The 24,952-nt window shown below is 43.7% G+C and overlaps 1 long non-coding RNA gene across 3 annotated transcripts in view; it reads right to left on the bottom strand.

Moving 5' to 3' along the window:
- Positions 1-260: 260 nt before the first annotated feature.
- Positions 261-24,952, bottom strand: part of LOC132251133 (uncharacterized) — a 48,368-nt gene continuing 23,676 nt past the window's right edge. Inside the window, exons 3-4 of one of the 3 annotated variants that reach the window (XR_009462975.1) lie at positions 14,719-17,251; positions 261-6,300 (exon numbers count right to left, since the gene is read on the bottom strand). This is a non-coding gene — a long non-coding RNA (uncharacterized LOC132251133). Of the gene's footprint in view, positions 6,301-14,589; positions 17,252-24,952 lie in introns of those variants that run through there. The other 2 variants (XR_009462974.1, XR_009462973.1) reach the window with 2 other exon arrangements.

A 24,952-nucleotide genomic window follows, 5' to 3' on the forward strand; every position in this document is an offset into this window, starting at 1 on the left:
TAGCAATGTCATTCCCCCCTCCCCACCTGCTGCTGTTTTCAGAATGGAAGTGGGGAAAGGGAGCAGAAGGAGCTTGTTCTTGGGGCTCCCCATCCAGTGCTGGAGAGTGGGGTGGGTGGATTGGAGCCCCCCCCACCTTGGGGGGCTCCAGTCCACCCACCCCACCCTCCGGTGTCGGCTGAAAAAAAACCCCAGACTAAACTCCCTACACACCCTTTCCTCCCTCCAATTCTGAAAACAGTGACAGTCTGGGAGCTCTGCAGACACAAGTTATAGAACGTGCTCTGTTTTTGAGGGTGTTTGTCTGAACCCTCATACAATGAGGTTTCAGATTTTCATGGGATCAGACCCTTTTAAAGCACTCTGCATCCATGCTCTTCTGTTTGGTCATGGCTGTAGTCTCCTTTCTGGAGCCAGATCAGGTAAAAATTGTCACTTCTGTCTGCACCGTATAAGTTATCAAGGGTAGTTAGTCATTGGCCAGTTGGCTGAGTGATGCCCTAATCTTCCATTTCTTTCTCTGATAAAATGCCCACAGAAGGCAAAAAAAGATTTTTTTCTGGGATAAGGGATGCTAAATGAAACACTGAATGATTATAGTGAACAAGCTTGCTTTGGATAGCCATTCATTAATTGGCTAATCATTAGCCTAACTGATGGTTTAGCTGATTTGTGGTTGATGGTTGCTTCATTGGATGGATAATAAACTTACTTACAGACTTTAGAGGCTTGAGAAATATATACAGGGCTGGTAGTCAGGAACTCCCCCCTTCTCTCTCCAGTTCTAGCTCTGCCACTGACTTACTTTGTAGCCTTGGGCAAATCTCTCTATCTTGGTTTCCCCAACTGTAAAGTGAAGATAACAATTCATAGCTCCATGGGGATATGGATTAATGCATGCTTGTTAAGGGGACTTTGAAAACATAAAGTACAATTGCCACATCATCTAAGAAACAAGTTGGTTTTCTGGTTGGTGAGGTAGTTAGCAATTGGCTGGGCAGCTAACTAGTCTAGGTAACAATCAATGGCCATTTACACTGGACAGGAGATTATGCTAGTATTATTTTCTTTCAGCAACATCAAGATATGAAGTTTTACTATAGATAAGACATAAATGGAACAGTTTTGTTTAATAGATTTGGTTCCAGTATCAGCATCAAGTTAGGCTGGGATTTAGGAATTCAAATCCTGAATCAGTGGTAATGATTTTCACAATCAGTGGCTTTCTTTCTACATTTCAATCCCAAAATAATAAAGTCTGTTTAGATCACTTAATCCTGCAAGGAACCCATCATACTAGGCTGAATTTAAAGAAGATCTGGAAAACAAGCTCCTTCTGGTTTTGCATCTGGCCTGTATCCAACACTGTACAAGGTATGTTAGATCTATGAACCTACTCCTAATCATGGAAAATATGACACTGGATAGTGAGAGTCTACAGCCATCATAATGTAAATGGCTACTATTTAGATTCATTTTTGATAAACCTTGCTCATAGAGTGATAAACTCTGTGTCCTGATCCAGACAAATGCAGCTGACTAGAGTGAAAACATGCATAAAGAAGGACAGTATCAAAGTGGCTGAAGGGGCTGAGATTTGGCCCGTTGCTATTTCATTACTTTGCAGTATATTCATTATTCTCACTACTGGCCTAACAAGGGTAGAGAATGTGTTCCCTGTCCATGGTGCTGAACGGCCCTTTGTGTAATTCCTCTACGCTTCCTGGAATCGTTCTCAGGAACAGACTGTTGAACAGCACACTCTAACCCATAGAACCACGCTATGTTTCTAATTTTATAAAGTCAATGGATGTTGTAAGAGACAGAAACATATACAGAAACACCTTAAAATGGCTGCATTCATAAAACAGCACTGTGTTTCTCAAAGCATGGCCAAAGGGTGAACAATCATTGTAGGAAATGTCCCAGTCCTGGTGTTCTGTAGAGTGGTGTTAAAATCTGGAAGAGGAAGTGGTCTCTTATAAGCTGTTTCTCTCAGTTTTTTGCAGTACTGAAAACTGAAGAATTCTTGCTCTGGAAAAATACTCCCTAGCTCAGAAGAAATACTTGAAGTGATATAGACAAAAAGTAATGAAATCAGGTTAAAATGAATGAGATAACTGTGTTGGAATATATCTGTAATTGGGACTTCTAGACCATATCTGTTCTGAGAGAGATTTCAAGGCTGTCTACATAGGACCTGCTCCAGGCTTTCCCATAGTGTAGTAGCATTTACTCTAATGTAGGTAGTGACTAGGACTGGCTTGGCAAGGAAGCTAGGACTGGGTTAATAACCTTGAGAAATGAACTGTTAATGGAACTTGGTAGATTAGGAGAATGGGACTAGGGCCTGGGTAAGAGAATAGTAAAGAGTGAGACAGAAACAGGTTGGAGGGAAAGGGGCAAAAGGGGTCATGTTTGGATAGAGTGTGCAGAAGAGTCTGCACCCACTACAACCCATTCACCATTCAGACCTGAAATGGAACCCATACTTCTCAAGTGTCAGAACTCCTCTGCGATTGGCAAATAACTTGAAAGCCTCATGCCCATGCACATATAGGATGACAACCAGTATCGAATGTCATTTTGTATATGCCGCTATTGGTTACTCTGATCACTCAAGTGGCAGAGGTCTGGGAGATGGATCTACAGGTTCCAACCCTGATGATGACCCAAGTGGGGGTCAGTATGATTCCTATGCTCCTCTGTTTTTGTCAGATCCACAAGCCTACACTGCTTAAGTATGTTAACAGAACAGGGTTAATATTGTACCTGACATTATTAAGGTTAAGCGCTCAAAAGTTAAGAAAATGTCAGAATCAGAAGCGTCTGTGGAACCCATGCTGGACCCCATGTTATGATACAGTCCTCAATTACATGGTCACATACAACTTGTTCTGAAGTTCCACTACCTCATTCAGTGCACAGGACGGTCCCATTCTAGGGCTGAAATACAGTTGAGTAGTGAAGGGGGCTATTTTATATAGTGCTCCTGCCTCATTTGTTGGAAAAGTTGGAAATGAATGAGGCAGGGAATTACAGGATGAGGAGAAATAGTATTGTGATTATGGCAGCTGAATTCTGTCCTGGAGACTGTATTCTAACCCTACGTGGACTTAGAGTACATATGATATTCCAGGCAAATTGCTTTTCCCCAGGGGTCACTAACTATGTGTTCCTTATTTCTGGGTGCCCAATTTGACATCTTGGACTATGATTTGCAGAAGTGTTGAGGTTTTACAGTAGTAACTGAACTCAGTAGGACCTGTGCTTTGAACAAATGAAATACCCCATGGTCCTAAATATTCTTAAAACCAAAAAAACCCAACAACCCAGAAACAAACACAAAGCAAAAACCAAAAAACCAAAAAGCCCAACAATCCCAGGTGACTCAAATTAGTCACTCAAAATTAATTACCAGTACCTTTATTTCTCCGTGTCTACGTACCTGTAAAATTGGGATAATAATGCCCCATCATTTCATAGACATGTTTTGAAAATGAACTGATTCATATCTATAAAGCATTCAAATACTGTAATCATCAACACCTTTGGAAAGCCCATAAGGAAATTAATAACTTTGTATTTCAGTGCATGATTTGAACGGTGTGGTATAAAGAAGGCTGGCGGACACTGATTGAACAATGTGGAGAAAACAAAATAGTGAATAAGCTTCTCATTATGTGAGCACTATCCAGCTTGTGCACTAAATTAGGCTGGGATCCTGTGGAAAAAATAGTATGAGATCATGTAATTAAAGACTGTATCATAATGCAGATGCAGCAGGGGGGAAGATTGAAGTTGCACAGCAAACCTTAATTCTGGAGGTTCCTGACTTTTGAGTTGTTGACTTCACAACCTTAATTATTTTCTATTAGTGTGGTGTGTGTATGTGTGCACGTGTGTCTGTGATGAGGAAAGATGCTATCAACTGACGCCAGAAAAATTTACTTTAGATAGGAAAAGTGCTTCTTTTCCTTTCATATTATTGGATTATCTGTTGTGTAGTTGGACAAATCTTTTTTATCAAAATTTTTAAATTTCTGTGAAAAAGGGAGTTGATGTTTCCTAAGGTTGATTTTTTAAAAGGGGAAATGTTTAAATAATATTTTCACATTTTTTCTTTTTCATTTTGATCAAATATAGCAATGAACAAACACTGATGACAAAACAAAACAATAATGAACAAAATGTCATAAATATTCCTCTATCCCCTTTTTCCTATCTGCTCTAAAGTTCAGTGCTGGTATCTAGAATGAGTGATATCTCAGGAGCTTAGTGGTGTATCTTTCTCTTAACCACATTAAAAATGCTTTTTTGGAGCCAGGGTGAAAGTGAACATCTTTGTTCTCCTGAGCCCTTAGTTACTTGACTAATGAGAGTGTTTGGATTGATGATAAATCCTCTGTAATATATTAATGAGTTTCTGGCTTAAGCAGTGTAGTAAAGCTGATGAAGAAAGCTACAGGGAGGGAGGAGGGAAGTGATAGTGGAAAGGCATAGGGAGAAGTTATAGGTGGCAAACTGAGAAAGAAAGGAATAAAAGGAAAAATGAAGTGGAATAGAGAGAGGAGGAAGAGGTGAATGTGTCCATCATGATCTGAGACAACATAACCCACCCACTCCCTTAGGCCGTCCATGTAAATAATATTGGGTGGCTTAAATGATTGCTGTTATTTTACGCAGGAACTTGCAGTCTAGGAAAGATGAAACAAAACATCACCCTTAAGTATGTGATATAAGAGAGGGAATGGCTTTATATAGTTCAGATTATGAGCCTACTTGGAATGGATGTGCATAGTGTCGGCACTTTTCATGGGTATCATAGTGGTTTGCCACGAGTGAGAGGATGAGACAGATTTTGCTCACCTTCTTACTGAAGTCAGTGAGACAAGGTTCTTGATCAAGGCAAACACAACTTAGTCATCTCTGTAGATGGACGTGAGTTTACATAACCCACCAGTGAAATGCAGCCATGCCCTGACACTGGAAGCAGCTAGCTCTTCATTATAACTCAGTTGACAGAAAAGGGAGATTTGGACAAATGTCCTTACTGGTTAAGGGAGAGAAACTTTACATCACACTATGTCCAAACCTCTACTGAACTCTTTTATACCTTATACTTACTTATAACATGTGAAGTACCCCCCCACACATACCCCCCATGTGATAAAGTATATTTATCAAACACATGCTACCACCTCACCTGCATCAGGCAGAAAATCTATCTACCCTGGGTTTATACAATGATTTTTCTCTTCATTTATACAGTTGGGCCTATAGTAACTACAACACCTGGCGTTGCAGGCAGGAGTTAAATACCAATCTAGATAACCTTACCTTGGAAACTTTTTAAAGAGGGTTGGGGTTTTTTTTCCATATGGTGGGTCTTACACAGGAAACACAGTAAGCTTATAGAAAGGTTTTGTTGGTGCTTAACTGAAGTGGTCTGCATAACAACTTAATGAGCAGAAATGGTCTGAGGCATCAGAGAAAAGCAGAAATGATATTTTTCAGTATATCTACTTTCCAAGCAGTTAGACTTGTAAATAATCACTACTGTTCATATCTAACTGGTAGTTTGGTAGGGGAAACTATTTCACTGCTCTGAGGTCATCTTGTCAGCTAGCATCTATATCTTGCAGGAGCTCATACAGTCTCCCAATCTGACTATACCAAAGTTGTGAAATAGAGCTGACTTGAAGTACCAAACCAACCGTCTTTGTTTCCTGCCTTTTGCCATTTTTAATGCCACACCTTTAAGTGCCTCAAAGCATCTCAAGTCCATTCAAAGAACCTTTAGTGGTCTAAACACAACATGGTTGCCTGTGGGGGAAATGATTGGAACGCATCATTTCTAAAACCTTTGGAATCGTTGGGCCCAATCCTGCAAGGTGTTTAGTCAGTAGGTGTTGAGGATGTCCATATGTCCCAGGTTTGCACGGTTAGTTGAATATTCCAGAAGAAGGGATGCCTAGGGATTCCTTTTCCAGCCAAACCGACACGCCCAAACCTTTACTAAACTTCTGCTGGAGGCCGCCATGTCTGTCTGAAGCTGCAGGAGAAGGGCGCTGGAGACGTCCCTTGCTTTTGAAGTTCTGAAATCCCAGTTTTCACTTGACAAACACATATTTGTGCACAGACGCGCTCACCTGAACACACTGCTGGAAAATCAAGCTGTCAAAGAATTAAGTTTCCTCCTCCTTCGGCCTACAAATATGGCCACTTCCAGCATTCCATTTGGCTTTTAAAGCTGCAAAATGTGTTTTCTCCACTAGAGGGCACATGGGCCATTTCCTCCTGGTGAACACAAAACAAAAAGTGAAACTGAAACATTTTAAAAATATGCAGCCTGGAAAAAATGGGGAGCAAACTATTCAAGCTGGGGCACCAAGCCTGCTCTCTTGCTCTTTATTGTTACAGAGGATGCTAACGGATGATGTTTCACTTACCTGAGAGGTGGATGGAAACCTGCGAGGTTGACACAATGCAGTGTAACTAGGTTAAATACCTGTTAAATACCTCAGCTTGGAAAAGGCTTATCCTGAGGTTCTAAGGACATTTGAGAATTAATCTTCCATCCTCATGATATTGTGAAAATTCTCTAGGCGTAGCTCTCAAGTCACGTGTATTTGTTTGTATATGTGCGTGTATATGTATGTGAGTGTGTGTGAAAAGAACACATAGATGTATCACTGATCCAGGTATCTATATACACACATGGCCAGCCTATAGCTTGCAAAGTAAATTAGACTTAAATGACTCTTTGGAAACAAAATAAATCAAATAGGATAATAGTACCATCTTTTTATCTCATTTGTTCCCATACAATTAGTAGTTTTACTGCCATGTTGTGACAGGTGACTGTGTTTGACCTTTGACGCTTGGTTGGTTGGCTGGTGCTCAAACTAATGAAGACCCTTAATGGATTGGCTTTTGCGAGGCTGTGCGCGGTGGGGTTAAAGAGAAAATGGTGCTGTAGACAGAGTCCAGAGAAGATCCTTCAATTAAACCTGAAGTCTATTAGCAAAGAAATATTGAGGAGGTTGAGAGTTGGCAATGATTTAACCACTGAGTCTTCCGAGTGATTCGTTAGAATTTAAAAAAAGATCTCTTGGGTTATTTATTGTTGTGAGCCTGCATGGGCTACTTCTCGGTTGGGCGAGAAGGCAAACAGACCTGTTGGTTTGGTAAAGCTTGGAATAAGAAATTTTGTGTCTTGCTTTGCTAGCCCCATCCACACATGCAGCTGATTTCACACTGGAGAAAGGACTGAGGACAAATGAGGCAATAGCAGAAGCAAATGGAGAGTGATGCTGGAGAAGATAAAATTAGATTTCTGGGATAAATAAGACTTTTAGGAGCTTAATTGTTTTTCATGATGTAAATAAATTACAATAAAAGAAGGGACAGCCAGCGTGCATGGAGAAGAGGGCAATGTAGAGTTGTAGAAGGGGACAAGTAATGAATAGAGGAGGAAGGAGCCTAAGGTGGGGGTGATATAAGACAGGAAGGGGGTTGGAAAGAAGAAAGAGTGGCACAGAATGAATACAATGAGAAGGAACTGGCATGAGATGAAAGCAAACTCTGATCTGTTGTGACCCCAGCAGCACTGGACTGGGTCAGCAATGAGTTCTGTCTAATCCAGACTCCTGTCTTTGCCAGCACTACATTCTTCAGAAGAAGGTGCAAGAAGCCCACAGCAGGTGGATTTGGGGTTAGCTGCCTCTCATGAAGTTTTTACCCTGTTCCCTAATAACTAGGGGTTGGTTTAACTCAAAAGCATGAGGTTTTATATCCCTCTTTGCTAGCACTGTCTACTTTAGCTCTGTTATTCATAGACCAGTCCAATGTCTTTTAACTTGTGTTAAGCTCTTGGCTTTGGCAACATCCTGTGGCAATGTGTCCCAAAGTCTGATTGCAGACCTGTGAAAGAGGATTTCCCTCAAGCCCTTTGGAATTTGCCACTGTATAGTTCCCTTGGGCATCCCTTGAGTCTTGTGTTTTAAGATGGGTGACAACTGGAGTCTTCTTCTGCCTGTAGTGAGGGGAGAGAAGGTATACAAAGGAGAAAACCACAGTGGCAAGGCTGCTGGGAGGCAATCTATAGAGGAGGCAGCTGTGCCTTCATGTGTCATCTGATTGCTATCTGCTGCTGTGTGCATCTCGTTAGGATTTGTATTTCCTTAGGGACTGTAGGCCATGAACAAGATCAAAGGAAACATTTGCAAAATGGCTAGGCTGGTTTAGGAGCCTAGCCCCATTATGGAAAAGTGACTTAGGAGCCTACATCTCTGGCAAGTCAGTGGAACTTAGTTGCCTTTGCAGATTCTACCTGTAAGCCCTAGTGGACTAGGCACTGTATATACATATTGTGGAGGATAGTCCCTACCCCAAAGAGCTTATATTGTGAATGGGCAAGGGGAAATGAGTTATCCAAGGTCACATGTCAAGTAGGGAATAGAACCCAGGTGGCTTGACTCCCACACCAGTGCCCTTCCTGTTCAACCACACTACCTCAGTCTGTCTGTGAGCTGGTTCAGGAGGCAGCCTTGGTTATGCTTGCTTCTCCTAACCACCAGCCTACATGCAGTTTCATGCCTGTGGAGGAGACCGCCTTGTAGATAACCCATTCTGTTTGCAAACAGGGCCATAGTGACCATGCTTGTTCTGTGTTTCTCTTGCCCCACATTCTGTTGCTAGGGAGGTTTCCAGGACGTCCAGGTTTTTGATTCTTTACACTTCTGCTTCTGCTGCTTATTTCGGTGAAATCAGAACCCTTGAGTGATGCCTCACCAAGGAGAATGGGTTAGATTCTGATCTCAGCTACATTCTGGGTCAGTTTGGATTAACTCTGACTCTGCTATAGCCCATGGAGTTATATCAGTTTTAAGATGTGCTTCTCTAGTAAACTCTGCAGGTGACAGCCCATGTGGAGCTTACTAGGGCCGTATCCTGGTGGCAGGGAGTGCATAGGAAACAAAAGATCCTGAAGATGTTTCTACTAATAAGGAAAGAAATCACAAAGGAAACCTTAAAGGTGGTATAAACTAAACCAGATCCATTTTAACATCCCCGTACACTGCCGGGGGGTGTAGGCCTGCCATCATGCCACCAAAAATCAGGCCCTAATATTTGCCACCTAACCCTGTCAGATTTGTTTGACTTATTCCTTGTTCTGTGTTCCCCAGCTACCGGGGATGAAGGGGAGCAAATTCAGTCTTCGCTGGCTGAGGTGGGACTGCACACGGTTTCTAACCATGGCTTAAGGAACCTCCCTCCAACCCTTTCTTTCCTTATTTGTTCCTCAATGTTATGTTCATCAGTGATGACCTGAGCTGAAGCCCCAGCTTTAAACATCCCTGGCCTTGGTTGTAGGGAGATGGCAGGGTTGGAGATCCAGAGCTGGAAATGGTGTCTATTCCTGGAATTCATCCATGATTTTCATTCATTCTTCCTTTGTGTATCATTACCCGCCTCTCTCATTCTCACTTTCTCCTCCACCCCATGTTGCTTTCTTTTTTACTACATTTATCTTTTACAATTGTCTTCTTTTTCTTCTCTTACTCATCCTTCTTTTCTTATTTCCTTATGTCTTTGCTCCCTATTGTTTCTTCTTTCACACTTGTCTTCCACAGAGTATTCCCTCTCTTTCATTCACAGTCTCTCTCCCTTTTTTCTTTCTCAAATACACACCTCTCTTCTCCCTCTTCTCCCCCTGTTTCCTCCCCCCACTTTGGGGATAATTTAACATGTTACACACTAACTTTCCAGTAATGGCACTCCGGCTTTTTGAAATTCTGCTTCCCTGTTTTATGGCTGGGCTTCTAATGGTTATCTTGCAGCCCTGCCTCTGGCGATCATGTAGGGAATAAATAGAAGCTGACACAGTAATTTACTTAAATCTTCTCCACACTTTTGCAGCATTTTCCTCCAGAGGATACCCCCGAAACAACAATTATTTGAAATGTCACGCGTTCCTGCCCCTAGGCTACCGACAAATGAACATTAAATCTATTAACAACAAAAAAAATTAAATGTTTACTTTTCCGAGAAGGTAAGGAGAAACTGGAGAGAGGGAGGGATGCCTCCAATAAATTTCTTCTCAATAATAAAGAGGTGTAGTTAATGTTCTCTCTAAGCAGAGCCGGCTCTGAGCCCACATCCCAGGAGAACAGAGATGAGCCACTGGAAAGCTGCTGGAGAGCCGTGCTAGGGCACCAATTATAGCCTCATTTTTCCAGGCCAGGGACCTTGGTTTTAGGTCAGTGTTTGTGCGTGTTAATGAGATGTTAAATCAGTCAGAAGTCATTATGAACTGGGCACTCCCAAGTTACCATCGATCTGTGGAGGAACTCTAGCTATAGTACCTGGCATCTTGCAAGCATCAGTGGGATGTGTCCTCACAATGCATCCTGGGACGTGGGGATATTTCATTCCCATTTTATGGAAGAGAAAACAGAGGGCAGGGTGGATTAAGCCATGCACCCAGAATCAGGCAGAAAGTGTGGCTGTGTCAGATGGCCAGCTGAGGTCTCCTGAGTCCCAGACTTCTACCTTGCCACTTCACCCAGCTCTGAAGAGCGCGTGTCAGCACTACCACAGCCCTGTTACAACCTATATCAGTCATTGACATGGCCTCTCCAGCTACTTTATCTGGGCTCCAACAAGACTTGGTGGGACTCACAAAAATCTTCAAAACTAGAGATGGGCTGAAACACCCTCCCGGATCCAGGCACTCAAGACTCTTACTGCAGTCTAGATCTGTGCCCTAAAAATGAGCCTTGTCTTTATATGGCACTGAATCCCACTTTGATGTGACTGTCCTGAAGTCCGCTGAACTCTAACATTTCATTGTCCCACTGAGGCACTTTTTAATGGGTGGGTTAGATTGAGCAAAGATATATCAATGTCATCTGTCCTACCTCCTTTGTCCCACAGGCAGGCTGCTCTACTTCTGAACTCAGATTTGATCAAGGTGGAGGCATGGTCAAGTGCTTTGCAAGTGCTTAGCTCTTTGTGCTGTGACAAGCAGACCACTGGCAGGAGAGTATTCATAGTGGAGGCACTGTCATCCAGGGGGTTGATGTCCTTGGGAAACTCCTGGCTTGACATTTACCTACCATGTAACATTCATCCTTGCAGCACTATGTTCCTAAACCCAATTTTTGGGAGTGAAGTCCAAGAGCTTCTGGGCCTACTTCCTTGCTGGGGAAACGCCTAAAGATTTGGATTCAGGCATAAAAGACATCCGAAAGTAAGCTGCTAATATGAATTATTTGCAGTGAACAGCCATCTTATGAGAGCACAGTTTTGAGCTCTCCCACTTCTGAATATGGCTGGAAATAGCTCAAAGTCTGCCTCTCACGCTGTTCTCAGGGCTTTCCCGCATCTGACCCTAGATGGGAACCAGAAGGGAAATTATTTGAATAGTTCAGCCACTTAAAACAAGAATTGGGTCCAAACCAAAACTCCAGGCCCAAATTTCCATAAGCAGGGCACTTCTTGGAAATCAGAACTCAGATCAACACGTTTGTGAGAGGTCTCTGTCTACAGGTAGTACTGAACTTGTTTCCTTGTGATAGCACTCCACTCACCAATACTGTTTCTGATGTACAGGGCCAGCCACTAAGGCAAATTATGCACAGGCCTTCTGCTTTTAGGTCCAGCAGAGCTCTGTGCTTGGCCCAAGGGTCAATCCATTGCCTCATTGCCACTCTCCAGGACAAGTGAGTGCAGGTTCAAGATGGATTTTTACTCAGCCACCAGGCCTTTCTTAGTGGGTGATGGTAGCTCTTCTATAGGTAGGCATGGGCATTTCTGTTCAGAGACCTGCTTGCTTCCTATATCAAACCAGGGTGAAGGCATTCCTAGGCAGACATGTCGTGCAGTAAGTTAGGCATGCAGGTACTTCCTGGCCTCAGATATTATCCTTCAGGTATCTTCTGGACTGAAGTTCTCATGAGAGTAATCTCTAAGGCTAGCAGTCATAACAGTTGGGGCTAGCAAGTCCTGAGTTGGGGCTCTGAGGTCATGCTGTCAACCTGATATTTCACTTCCTCAGTTTCTTTAGAGAATTCCAAGGGAATGTCTTATTCTAACAGTGGGCCAGATTGTCATGCTCTTTCTCAATCTGAAGAGTACCTTTCTCCACTGATAGCCCCATAGAGACACTGGAGTGCTTGCAGCATAGGGAGCTGCATTGCACTGAGTAATGGGCAAAAATCTAGCCTGATAAATTATCTTGAATATTCTCACACCTGCTGCAAGTCCTCCTCTAAGGAAATGGTTCCAGCATCTGGTGCTGCCAAGAGTCTTCCAGACTTCCTTGTCTTCCAGCCCACAGCAAATGGGCCCACTGGGTCTTTCTTACACGTTTCTGTTTATTTTTCAGAGCCATCAAAGAAGTGTGTTTTATGGAAGGGGTGTGCCTGTCCCCTGCTCCAGATCCAAGCAAGCATGTGAGAACTAACAACTTACGAAGAGCAAGCCAGACATCGTACACTTTATATGTCTGATCCCTCACATATATAGGCAACCATGGAGCAAGTAATATTCACAGCACATGGGGACATATAGGTCTTATTATTCACTTCCAACAAGTGTACAGTGTAGTCAAGAATACACTGTTATGCAGTAGACAAAGCTTCTCTTATTTGTGTAAACTGCCTATTCAAGTTGTGTACACATAAAAACATCTGTAGCCACTAGTCTGTTATATGTCCTGTGCACTATCAAGGAAGGCACATAGTCTAACCTAATGGGGTAGACTCTCAGTGATATAAAACAGTCTAACTTCACTTAAATCACTTTATACCTGCTAAAAATTTGGTCCTTTGTGTCTATCTGTCTGTTTTATGCTCTAATCTACTTTGCTGCGTCCCTAGTCTCAGTCCCTTGTAAAAAAAAGAAAAGAATTTAACATTGGCAAAAATACCCTCAAACAGGCTTGCTTGGGAAGTGACACATTTTATAGCCAGGCTGTCTGTTCTGTTTTATGGGCCTGGTTCTGATCTCACTTCCTGATTTACCCCCAAGAAAGAAGTGGGGAATCAGGCACTCTGTGCTCAACTTCCTTATGCTGGACCCCCTTTTACACAGCTCCTCCTCTCTTTCTTTCGAGGGAAAAGAGGACTCTGGTGCGCCCCATCAAAGTTAAAGGAAGTCTTTAGAAAGGACAGCTCAGCACGCTGGGGTTTTTGAGCCTGTTTAATCTCGTTTCCAGTTCCTGTGTCCCTCTGTCGCTTCCCTGCCAGTTTCTTTGTTGTGGAGTTTCTCATTTCCTTTTGTGTGTGTGTGCAGCAGGTTGCCAGGCTGGCTGGAATGCAGCTGAAGAGACATGTGCTCCAGGCCTCCAGCCCAGGTTCCTCATGACCTGCCTCACCCCTCTGCTTAGCCACCCTGAAGTAGAGCAGATTCTGGTGCATTTCTTCAGAGCAACAGCTGGGAATGCAGAGAGCAAGGTGTACACCTTGCTATTGCCAGTGGCTGATGCTACCCTACCATGTGACACTAAGCAGGATGTGCAGGAGCAAAGAGCGTGAGGGAAGTGATGGGGTCGCTACTGTCATCCTATTGTGGAGGGGAGAGGAATGTAGATTCTCAGTCAGTGCATAAGAGAACAGCTCTATTAACTTCAATATAACACTGGGACTTCTGACCATGTGCACCCTCAGTGGAACTCTACCAAGCTGCACCAGCTGAGGATTGGTCTCTTGGTTTTATTCTGGGACTTATTTTCCAAATTTGTTTCCAAAAGGGCAGAGGTGCAGCACAGGATACCAAAGGGCAGGATACAGCCCTACGGACTGACTCAGACATAACAAATGCAGGGATAAATTCAGCTTTGCCTTACTCCACTTTCCACCAATGTAAACCCAGGCACAAGGGTCCTGACCATAGAAGCCACTGAGAAGGCTGCCGTGGGCCCAGCCATCAGAGTCAAAAAGTGGCATTGTGGGTGGAAGGCAGAATGGCCAACCCTGGAATTCACTGGTTCAGTGTGTCCATGGGTCTGCTGTGGAGACAAACACGTTTGTCTGAAAGACAAGGGAAGCGGTGATGTCTCTTGTCTTCCCTTGGGTTTCATGCCTGTGAGCTACAAAGGGCTGGCACTGAGCCACAGGGAGGTACAGGTTACCTTTCCTTGCGGCAGGCTCAGTTGGTGTGGCCTCTTGAAGCCCCCCTATTACAGTGGTCAGAGGTATTAGTGGCCTTGGCTGACTGGAGAACTGAGACAGAGCAAGGACACACAATGGCCTCAAAGCCACATAGCAAGTTGGCCATGGAATCAGGATTCGTCTACAAGAGAATGCACCTGCCTGCCCTGTTCTCTATCCCAGGCTACTTTTCAGACTCCAGAACTTCCACAGGCCACCCCAGCCTTTCTCATCTCTCCCCAGGGGAACGTCAGTTGGATTTCCTCAGGCCATTTCTGTAGTTGTGTACCTGACCCTGAAGGCACAACCCCTATATCCCAGGCTTCTTAGAACTTGCTACTCAGCTCAACCATGTGCTGAAAATGAGTGAAGTCCAGAGGTTGCCTTGCCCACAATTACTGGGAAATACTTAAAAACTTAGAAGCTGAGACTTACTGATAAGTAATTAGAAGCATACATAGTGTATAACACAGAAATTAGTCAATAGATGAATTGCACATATATCCTCCCTGCATCAGCTGAACTCTCAAAGCCATATCCCAGCATACACTGGGCTTACCAGTTGAGAAACAGTCTCCTCTTTTGCTTGTTCCAAAGTCTTAGGCATTTGGAGAGAATTTCCTCAGTACATGGCAGTTACCGTATAAGAAATGAAAGAGAGTTGGTAGTCCTCTGGTCTGAAAATGTCATTCTGTTTTTGTGCTGAAGCCACTGTTCATCACCTGGCTGAGTGATGACCCCGTTTTGCTTTTTATGCACATCTGCACCAGTCTGTTACCTTTTTTCTTAAACTGTAAGACTTTGGATTAGGGGATCAGCTCTTTGTTCAGCAGCTTACTCATTGACTGGTCCATGGGTCCATGACTGGTTGTCCTGTGGGCTGCTGCAATAGAATTCATTATTATTGTAATCATAATAACATTACACAGAACTGAATCATGATTGGACCTTGGCAGGAAATGGTTTTCCCATGCCACATGGAGGATGGGGGGGGGACTGTTCTTTATTCAGCCAAGTCAACTTCAGAGCCAGAAGTTCTTCCATGGGAATGCTCTGGACTCATCCCCAGCACCTGTTCTCAAGCTCTTGGTCTCTGTCAGGTTGAAGAGTGGCTGCTGGGGATAAACCTGGAGCAGCTTCACTGGCAAACTCCTGGCTCTGGAGTGCTTCAGTGGACTTAGATGCGCTGGCTGTGGGTGGGACATGCTCATCCCTATACTCCCTGAGATCCACGACTGACAAACCCTTGGAAGCTATTTTCAGACTGTGGAACAAACACTCATAGGAACTCAGAATAATTAAAAACAACCCTACCTTTCACTCCAAATACAAGCCATCCTTTTTCAACCTGCTTTCTCACATTAATATCACACCATTAACTTATAATGCAATAATTTTAAAATAATATACATAATTACCAATCCACATGCAAGAATCAAGTGGAAAGAAATCAAATGGAAATAACTACCAGTGACAGATATTTATCATGTTGCTTAATACACATCTTGAAGATGTTCTGATATCATGGTGATGGTAGAAGTCCAATGAGAGTATAACTGCATGCATCTATATGTGCATTAATGTGCTTTTGCTACTGCATGTTAAATTTAGTACCTCTAATATGAGATACCACATAAATGTGCATTAGGCTGCCCTAATGTGCAATAGCAAAAGTGCATGCCTTTTTAGAGATGCTTAATATGCAGTAGCCTATTTCTACTGTGTATTAGCACTGTTTTTGATGTGACACTTTAATGCACAGTAGAATAGACAGCTGCACATTAAAGTGCACATGTAGATGTGCCCAGTGACTGATATTGCAATGTTAAGTGATATTGAGAAGGTTTAGGGCCAGTGAGTCCCTAGACCACTATTGGCTACTACCATTGGGCTAATATCTTTCAAAATGCTATGTGGCATTGTTAAATGAATCTTTATGTTGCCATCAGCTTTCAGTTTTTTCTTCATGTGCCGTTAGGTTTGTGTTGTTTGCACAGTACCTATGGGACAATAATTGTTTCATTCTTGCATTGGTAGGTGTCATAACATTAAATTGGAAATTCCAAGAAGATATTTGCATTCTTCAGTATAATTTACGTTGGGTTTCTACACCAATCTCAATTACACCAGTATCAAGAAAAACAGCCCTTTGCCTATCACAAAATAACTCCCACACTGCATAACAAGCATCATGCCTTGTCACTAGGTGGCAAGTAAGCAGGTAATAAATACATTAGGCAAATGTTCCAGTATGGTTATGGACAGACGACACCTAAATCACTGTAATTTACATCACTAGAGTTTTACATCTGACTCTTTCAGGGGCCGTTCTCCCTGGGATTGGGCAAAGTTACTTCTGTTTGCATAATATGTCTGCTACTTTTTGCCCTGCTGTCATACTGATCACATTAGTAAACCTCATCTGACTGCACCCTATCACTTTGTTAGTCTGAAAATCCCAAAGTTCTTGCAAAAAGCTCAGATTTCATCCCACTTTTAGGAAAAGACTGCATGGCACAGAAAGTCCAGTGCATAAAGGGGCAGGGTACAGAGTATAGTTAGTACCTCTCACTTTATAGCCCTTCTGGTTCACTTCAGCATAGCATGTGGGGATGTTTCAAACAAGAAGTTGAAGTGCTTCCTTACAGAAGTCTCCACACATCTCCAACTCCCAGCCAAGTGTGTTTAGGTGCTTGGGTTAGGTAGAGGATCTGACCTTTTAGTGAATCATTTCTATGTAAGACTGGTGAAAATAGTCCATGACTTCTTAAAATATATATTTTTTTTAATTTAAATAATTATTTTGCAGGAAGTTTCTGCTTTGAACTAAAACATTCTTATTTTGTGTCCAGAAAGTGATTATTTTTCCCACTTTTTACCAGTTTTCAGGGGGGAAATGCTAGTTTTTAGATTTTTGTTGTTTGCTTTCATGAGGGAGAGATCTCAATCACTGCCTCTTGTGCTACTGGCTGCATTCCTCAACACCCTCAGAGATGTATGAGACAGGACTGTCCAGGAGGGTAGGGAGCTGCTCTGAGTCCAGTCTCTGTGTCTTCTTCTTGTCCAAACTGTTCCATAAGTAATTCATTAGGCTAGGGAGAGAGAGAGAGAGAGAGAGAGAGAGAGAATCCCAAAGTTTCATTTTGTCAGACATATCAATCTGGGGGAAAAAAACTTCACTTTTTTTTTTTGGTCCTGATTTCAGTTGAAAAAGTATTTTACAATATTTGAATTTTCTGCAGAACAAAACCCCTGATTTTCAAAGAGCTCTATGCTGAAACTGGCTGATAAGTTCTTACCATTTCAGAACGCTGAGGAATATTACAGCTGATATTTTCCCCTATTGATGTGAATGGAAATTGCATGTCCAAATCCTGTATGTAGTTTTAAAAATCTCAGTGTATGTAGGCCCATTTTGTACTTCTGATTCGGGGTGGGGAGTGCACCTTGTAAGTCTCTGCTTCTGGAGCTTCAGATAGGAGGCTGTACTTCACACACCCAAATCCTTTGTGGCTAGGTACAGACAATCAAAAAGCCCAAGCCTAAATAGATTCAGTCTTTGCGGGTTAGTTTAAGATGCAGAGATTAAATTGAAACAGAAGTGGATAGACATTTACCTCTGATTCAGGAAATGCAGCCATATGCCTGCAGTGGCACAGGCCAGAAGACCGGAGGGGCAGCTAGAGCATGGCTCTTAGGCTGTTTGTTCACTTCATCTTTCTACTGCCTTGGAGGTCTCTGGGATTTGCAGTCCAGAATTACAGTAACAGGACTCTGCAGGGTTGCTTATCACTTCCTCTTCCTGTTTCTAGGTGCCTCTGGGATTTATAATCCACAGTTGCATCCAGCAGTAAGTTTGAGTGGCATGTTTAACCCCACTCCCTGGCCCAAGACCTCAGTCAGGGTTGCCTGGGGGGGGCAGGAGCAGTCCCCACCTGTAGGCTGGGCTGCATCCCCAGCCAGGCTTGCCCCCCAAACCCCTTGTCAGCCAGCCCTCACTGCTCCAGCTAGGGAGCAGAGGGGCGGGGCCAACCCTGCTCTCTGGAGCAGACAGCCCAGCCCAGGGCTTCAAAGCATGCTAGGATGCTGGGGGATTCTGATTTAACTTGAACCAGGAAGAGTGAGTCAGTCAAGAGTCACTCCTTCAGTCCTGGGGGCCTTCTCAGACCTGGGCTTATAAAAGTAGGTTGGAGAAGAAATAAGATGACACACATAACGTGTGGACATGAACTAACAGCAGCTTCTGGGGGTGTCCAAGAATGGAATGATTATGCTGTCTCTTTTTTTCCATGAAACACAGAAGAAGCACAATTGAAATTCTCGAGTCTTTCTCCTACTAAGCACTAGGAAGCCTGATTCTTCATTGTACCACACTTTGTATAGACATTTACAACAGTGCAAAGACAGGGTAAAATGCTATCAAACAGTATGGCAACATAATGGGCTCACTCTGCTCTGGTGTAAAGAGCAATGGAGAATTGAGCCTTTAATTGCCCATCCACTGTGCAAATACCTAACACTCCCATTTGATTCAATAGTTAACCCAGTACTAAGCTGGATGTATATTAATCCTTGCTGCCGATGAAGCTGTCAGTGGTTCTCTGTTACACTGGAAAAGCATTTCACTTGGGGTCTATCAACAGAAGCATTAGGTGCAAGACACAGGAGGTCATGGTGCCTCTCTACTGAGCACTTCCTAGGCTTCATTTGGAATAATGTATGCAGTTCTGGGCTCCACATTTTAAAAAGGACATGCAGAAGTTAGAGAGGATCCAGAGGTGGCCAACAAAGAGGATAAAGGGCTTGAAAAGCAGGTTGTTTGAGGAGAGACCAAGCTAAGCACGTTCAGCTTGCAGAAAAGGCACATAAGAGGTAACATAATAGCAGTCTTCAAATACTTGACGGGTGGCCATAAAGAAGAGGGAAAGCACCTCTTCTTTCTTGCTGAAGGGAGGAGGATGCAGACCAATTGCCTGGAAGTTGCAGCAAAGTAAGTTTAGATTGGATATCTGGAAAAACGTCTTCACTGTGAGAACAGTGAGGCAACGGAAGAAGTAGGACATTGGCTGCCATAGTTCCACTGCTTTAGACCTGTGTCAGGTTAGGGTGTTAGGTCTGTGTTGTGTCAGGGTTGACGGCAGCCTTATGTAGAGTTTAGATTATGGTTTGTATGGAATGGTTTGGAAAGGGATGAACCTGCCTCAGGCAGGGGGTTGGATTACATGACCTCTGGAGTTCCCTTCCAGCCCTACTTCTCTATGACTCTATGTTTGGAAACCAGGAATAGTTGATTAAACCAGATTTGTTTAGTCTAGACAGAAGGAGCCTATAGAGGTGGGAGGGTATATTGAAAGTTTTCCAATATGTTAAAGGGCATTATAAAGGGGACAGTGATCAATTGCTCTACAGGTTCACTGAGGAAAGGACAAGAAGAAATCAGATTACCTTGCATTTAAGATGCTTCAGGTTAGATATTAGGAAAAACTTTCTAATAGTAGTAAAGCCATGGTACTAGCTACCTAGAGATGCTGTGGAGTCTCCTTGAATGGTGGCATTTAAGAACAGGTTAGATGAGCATCCATCAGAGATGGTCTAAGTATATGTGATCCTGCCTCAGAGCAGGAGGTTGGACTAACTGATTTCTCAAAGTTCCTTCCAGTACATTTCAGTGATTCTTTGCATGCAAGTTAGGGCCAATTATGTTAAGTGGTACCTACAAGAATATGAAAAAGTACAAATGAAAGTCAGAGAAATTTGATTATCGCCAATAAATCAAATCATTCTGATTAGAGTCAGAAACAGGATCTCTAGGTTCTGTTCTGTCTCTGATTTGGTCTGTGAGCTTGGACAAGTCACACCACTTCTCTGTGCCTTGGGGTCCCCACCTCTTATTATTGAATGCTTTGATTTGGCATATGTTTATACAGCAGCTAGCTCCTGGAAGCCGTGTTCCTGCTTGTAACCTTTAGATGTTACCTCAATACCAGTAAGAAATAGAAACAATGAATATGGATACTGACCAGACAGACAGACTGTGAGAAGAGCCAGCTGGGACTAGATTTCTTTTTTCCTGTGAAAGCCTTCCACAGAAGCTTCAAAAATTACATTTTTGTTGAATATTTTACCAAAAATTCTTCTTTACAGATGGAAGGAACTATAGGAGGGGAATTTTATTATAGGACATGTATGGGGTGCACAGTTCTCCCTTAGTACCAGCTACCTAGCATTGGACATCTAAGGGCCAGTGTAGCTTTGCCCTCCTCTCAATGGGACCGGACAGAAGACCAGTATGGTCCTGCTCTTTTCACCAATGCAAACCCCTGCTCTTCTGAACCTCTTCGCTCCCATTCTGTGGCAACTCACTGTTCTTCCCCCACTTCTGCTTCCCAGTACACATGGCTTGTTAGCAGGAACTCAACATGAGGAAGTCCTCTAGGATGGCTTCTCCAGAGCTATCCTAGGTTGGATTCAGTGAAGAGTAGCTGCCTGCCAAGATAAGGTGTTCCTGCAAGTGGGTGAATAGGAACAAGGGAGCAGGTCTTCACCAGCCTCAGCTAGTCAGGGCCAGGTTTGGTGTTGTCATGTATGTGTCTCATTTGCATCCATGGTGGGCAGACCTCTACCTGATTCTTTCACATCCCCTACCTCAGTGTACTCACTGTCCAGCCAAGTAACAGAAGCAGGTGGCGAAAGATCCATTCAGTTTCCACAAAGCATCCAGCTTGTTTCTAGGATGGGGAGGAAGGAACCACTGGGACAGAGGCTGGTGCCTGCTCCTGCACCAGGGGCTCACAGGCTGTCTTAAATTCCACTTCTGTCAAGCTCCCACATTTGATGGCTGCAATGCTCATGTGTGCTTGCTTTCTAGCCGCTCAGCTGTTTTTGCTCCCAAAGGTGATGAGCTTCTTGGTTGTGTGGAAACCAGTGTGTGGTTCACCACACATCCCCCAAAGCCCTTCTTTCCCAGCCTGCAACACTGTTGCATATCAGGACAGCACAGACCCAGCCTGCGGCCCAGGTATACTGTTCCATAAAGGAGTCAGGCAGCCTCATTTGCAGTGTTGGTGAAGATTTCCCTCAGTTAGCTTCTGCAGCATGCCATCCTGCTCCCCAGTCTGGGACAGCGGGCGGCAGAGATGAACTGAGGATCCGAACGGTTCCCTCGGCACCCTTTTTTGCCTCTGAACAGTTCCCTCGGCGCCCTTTTCCCTCAGTCTTGTTTCCCTCTCAGCAGGGGAAGCAGTCTTGGTGCGGGCCTGTGCCGATTGCATCAGGAAAAGTCATTAAAGGGATTGAAAAGAAAAAAAACCAACAACAGTTACAAACTCAGACAACAGAATAGCAGAAGGTTCCCTCACAAAGCTTTTAGACTGCTTTTGCCTGCCAGGAAGGAAGGCAGCACTCCAGTGGGGTAAGGAGAGAGGGCCTCTGGTACTTCAGGTGGGGTTGTGACTAAGATGGGCAGGGAGATGGGGTTCGTGGTTAGGTCTAGATGCTGTACTTGCCCAGTAGATCATCCTGAAAGTCAAAGGCGTGGGAAAAAATTAAGTTACAAAACAGAAGGCTTCTCTTTAGCTGTCTGGTCTGCTTGTCTGTCTTTGTATACCTGTCTATCCATCAAAACCTTGCATAGTTGGTAAAGGATGCAGTGTCTGTTTTGGCATAGGTGTGAGCAAGGAGCAGCATGGGAGATGTACCTCTCCTGAAGAAGCCCTGAGAGGTAGCAGATGAACATAACCCATATGCATCCTACATCCATCCCTCTGCTCTGTCCAGTGAATAGAAAGCGGGAGACAGGGAAGTCTCTGTGCAGTCCCCATTTGTTCACATCAGGGAAGGAGCAAGCAGGTGAACTAGGTCTAGGCAATGGGATGGTTCTTACTGTCTTACACACCTTGGTGTAGCTGAACAGGCCACATCAGACTCCAGCCCTAGCACAGAGCCCTTTTTGACTGGAACCACTATTCACATAAGCTGCTGCAGTGCCCTACCATGTGCATCCCAGAAGGCTTGGGTTCAGGACGCAAGCACAGCATCATAAAAGCCCAGGACCAGCCTTCCAAAAAAATGTTTGCCTAAAGTTTGACTTCAGGCTAAGGCACCTAAATAAGGGGCTTGAAAGTTAGATGTCTGGGATGCCCTAGGGAATCACTGAGTTTTCTGCCATCTTCACAATCAGGCCACTCAAAAGGATGTTGAAATATAGGTTAACTTTAGGTAGCCATTTCTGAATACTTTGGTCTCCGGTGTGTAGACAAGCACTGAGACATTTGAATGCTTACATAACACTGTGGAGGCTGTCCCAGGGTTTTATGGTCCTCCATTCCCACAGCTCTGATTTCTCATATGAAGCTCTGTCTACTTGTACATTTTTTCATGGAAAAGGGATCTTTCAGGCATACACTGGGGCAGGGCAGCTATTTTGGACTAGCCTTTAGGTCATTTCAGAATCAAGTCTGATCCACTGGGCTTCACTTTTTGGGTTGGCAGCAGACTCTGGTTAGTTTCTGAATGCATGCTGGCCAGAAGAGGATCCAGTGGAGAGATCTCAGAGGTCATAGAGCAGCATTTGGATTTCCTACAGGCAGTGCAGTACATTGGGCTGCTGCTGATGTTGCATAGGTGGCCAAGCTCTGTGTGTTGCAGTTGCCCAGCACTTCCAGGGAAGTACTTTTTGGAGGGCTGTGGCAAAGCAGAATTTCTATTAGGGCAGTTTCTGAACTATGGAGGTACAAGTCACTCTGCTAAAGCCATGGTTTTGATATTGGGAGCATCAGAGTTGTGCTGCTTCCACTGAACCAGGGACTCTTTGTATTTCTCTATTTACCTGAAAGATCTTGGGATCAGGACTTTGGTAAGCTTGCTTCTTAGATCAGTTTACATATAGGGGGGAACAGCAGAGTTTCCATTGGGTTAGTTTTGGGGTGCTGGGGCATAAGCCAAACTGGATTGGATTTCCTTGCCCAGTGAAATTACTGGGCAGGCCTTCAATTGGCCCACTTTGTAGAAGCAAGAATTCCAATGGGCTGGCTTGCTGCTGCAGAGATCCCTGCGGGTTGAAAGAGCTTTTGTTCTAGTGCATTATGTTCTCCATGATGGGGAACAGGAGAAACTGAAAAAAGCTGAAGTATGTCTCACCTGGAATGTCACCTGGGGATAAGAACCTACATGAGCATTTGCAAATGATGGGAAGAGTTTTTATTTTAATTGAAACACTTTTACCTATTATACAAAATATGTTTTCAGTTGATGGCACACTTAATTATTTGCACCTGTTCAGTTACATGTCTGTTCTGTGGTATGTATTTGGATGCATGTTTGTATGTTCATTTGTTTGTATGTGCTTGCATGCATGCCCAGAAGTACATTTTTTGTATGTATGCATGTCTATGTATGTTGTATGTTTATCTCTTTGCACCTACCAATATGCGGGTGAATTTGCATCATCCTTATTTGTTCAAAATATATTTCTGTATCAATAGCTGTCCCTGTGGAAAAGCACCCTGACTTCCTGAATATACAGTATGTAGAATGTATTTTGTGATAACTTTTTGCGGTATTTTGCGATGTGGTGATAACACAAGTTGTAAGTTGCAATCATACAGAGCAGTGTGGAATACACACACCTATGTGTATGTTCAAGTGACCTCAAGATGCATGTGTCTTGAGCTTCCCTGCAGCAAGGCATAAGAAGCACACAAGGCATTTCTCTGTGGTTTGTGTGCCTGTGTTCTCATATACCTCCTTAGCTCCTGTATGTGAGTAAAGGGTGTAAATGCAACTATGCTGTATGTTTCTGTGTGCTAGGTATATGCGTGCACACACACACACATGAACGCATACATACACCCTCTGGGCTCCAGTGTGTAGGGGAGTGTGTGTGTGTGTGTGTGTGTGTGTGTGTGTGAACGCTATTTAAATAAAAAAGAAAGGAAGTGAATCAGGGTCGTTTCCATTTTAATTGTAAAACAGATAAGCACTAAACACTTTGAAAAAGTAAATGACTTGAGAATAATTACTATCTATTACTCGGCGTCCCAGGGGGGCAGTTGGAGGAGCCCAGATGGCTACAAAAATGGGATTTAGCAGAAAATTGAAGACATTATTCACCGTAACACATTATCAATTACCTTCATATCAATTACAATAACCTTACATTAGAAGAAGGGCCAGGAGACTCTCTTCAGCCCCCAGCCTGAATAGTAATTGCACTACCCCTATAGATGTTGTGTGTGTTGGGGGGGGTACAGGGTTAGGGGGGGAATCTGGATCTGGCAGCTCCCACTGCTGACAGAGGATGTAGTGTTAATGTTGCAGGGTTGTTTTCCCTCTCCTCCCTGCAGTCACCTCACGGAAGGTTTTTCTCTGTCCTGTTTGGTTTAATCACTTTCAGGGCAGCTGATGTGGCGCCTTCCAGGAAATTCTGCTTGCCTTGTACTTTGGGAAGTTCAGATGCACCAACATCCTCTGCTCCAAAGTTCTTTCTCTGAATCCTTCAGCTGTGCTTCACAGGGAAGAGGAGAGATGTGTCTGGCTTCTTTGCATCTATTCCTGGTGCAGACAGGGCACCTTGCAGTTTCACATCTGGCTTGGATCTCTTTGTTTGGCTGTCTAACTCCTTCTCAAATGCTGCAGGAAGTGGGGAGCTCCCACTGCTCCCAGGCGTAGTTTTTTTTTTGGCAGGCTACCAATCTAAATTGGGAGGAGAAAAATTCCCAGCCTCCTAGGAGGCTATGGTGCTCTTGAGAGGACAGCTGATGTTTGGCATGGAATGGATGAGCCATCAGATCCAG

Source organism: Alligator mississippiensis, chromosome 6 (assembly GCF_030867095.1).
Source record: "Alligator mississippiensis isolate rAllMis1 chromosome 6, rAllMis1, whole genome shotgun sequence".
In the NCBI taxonomy this organism is placed as follows: domain Eukaryota; kingdom Metazoa; phylum Chordata; order Crocodylia; family Alligatoridae; genus Alligator; species Alligator mississippiensis.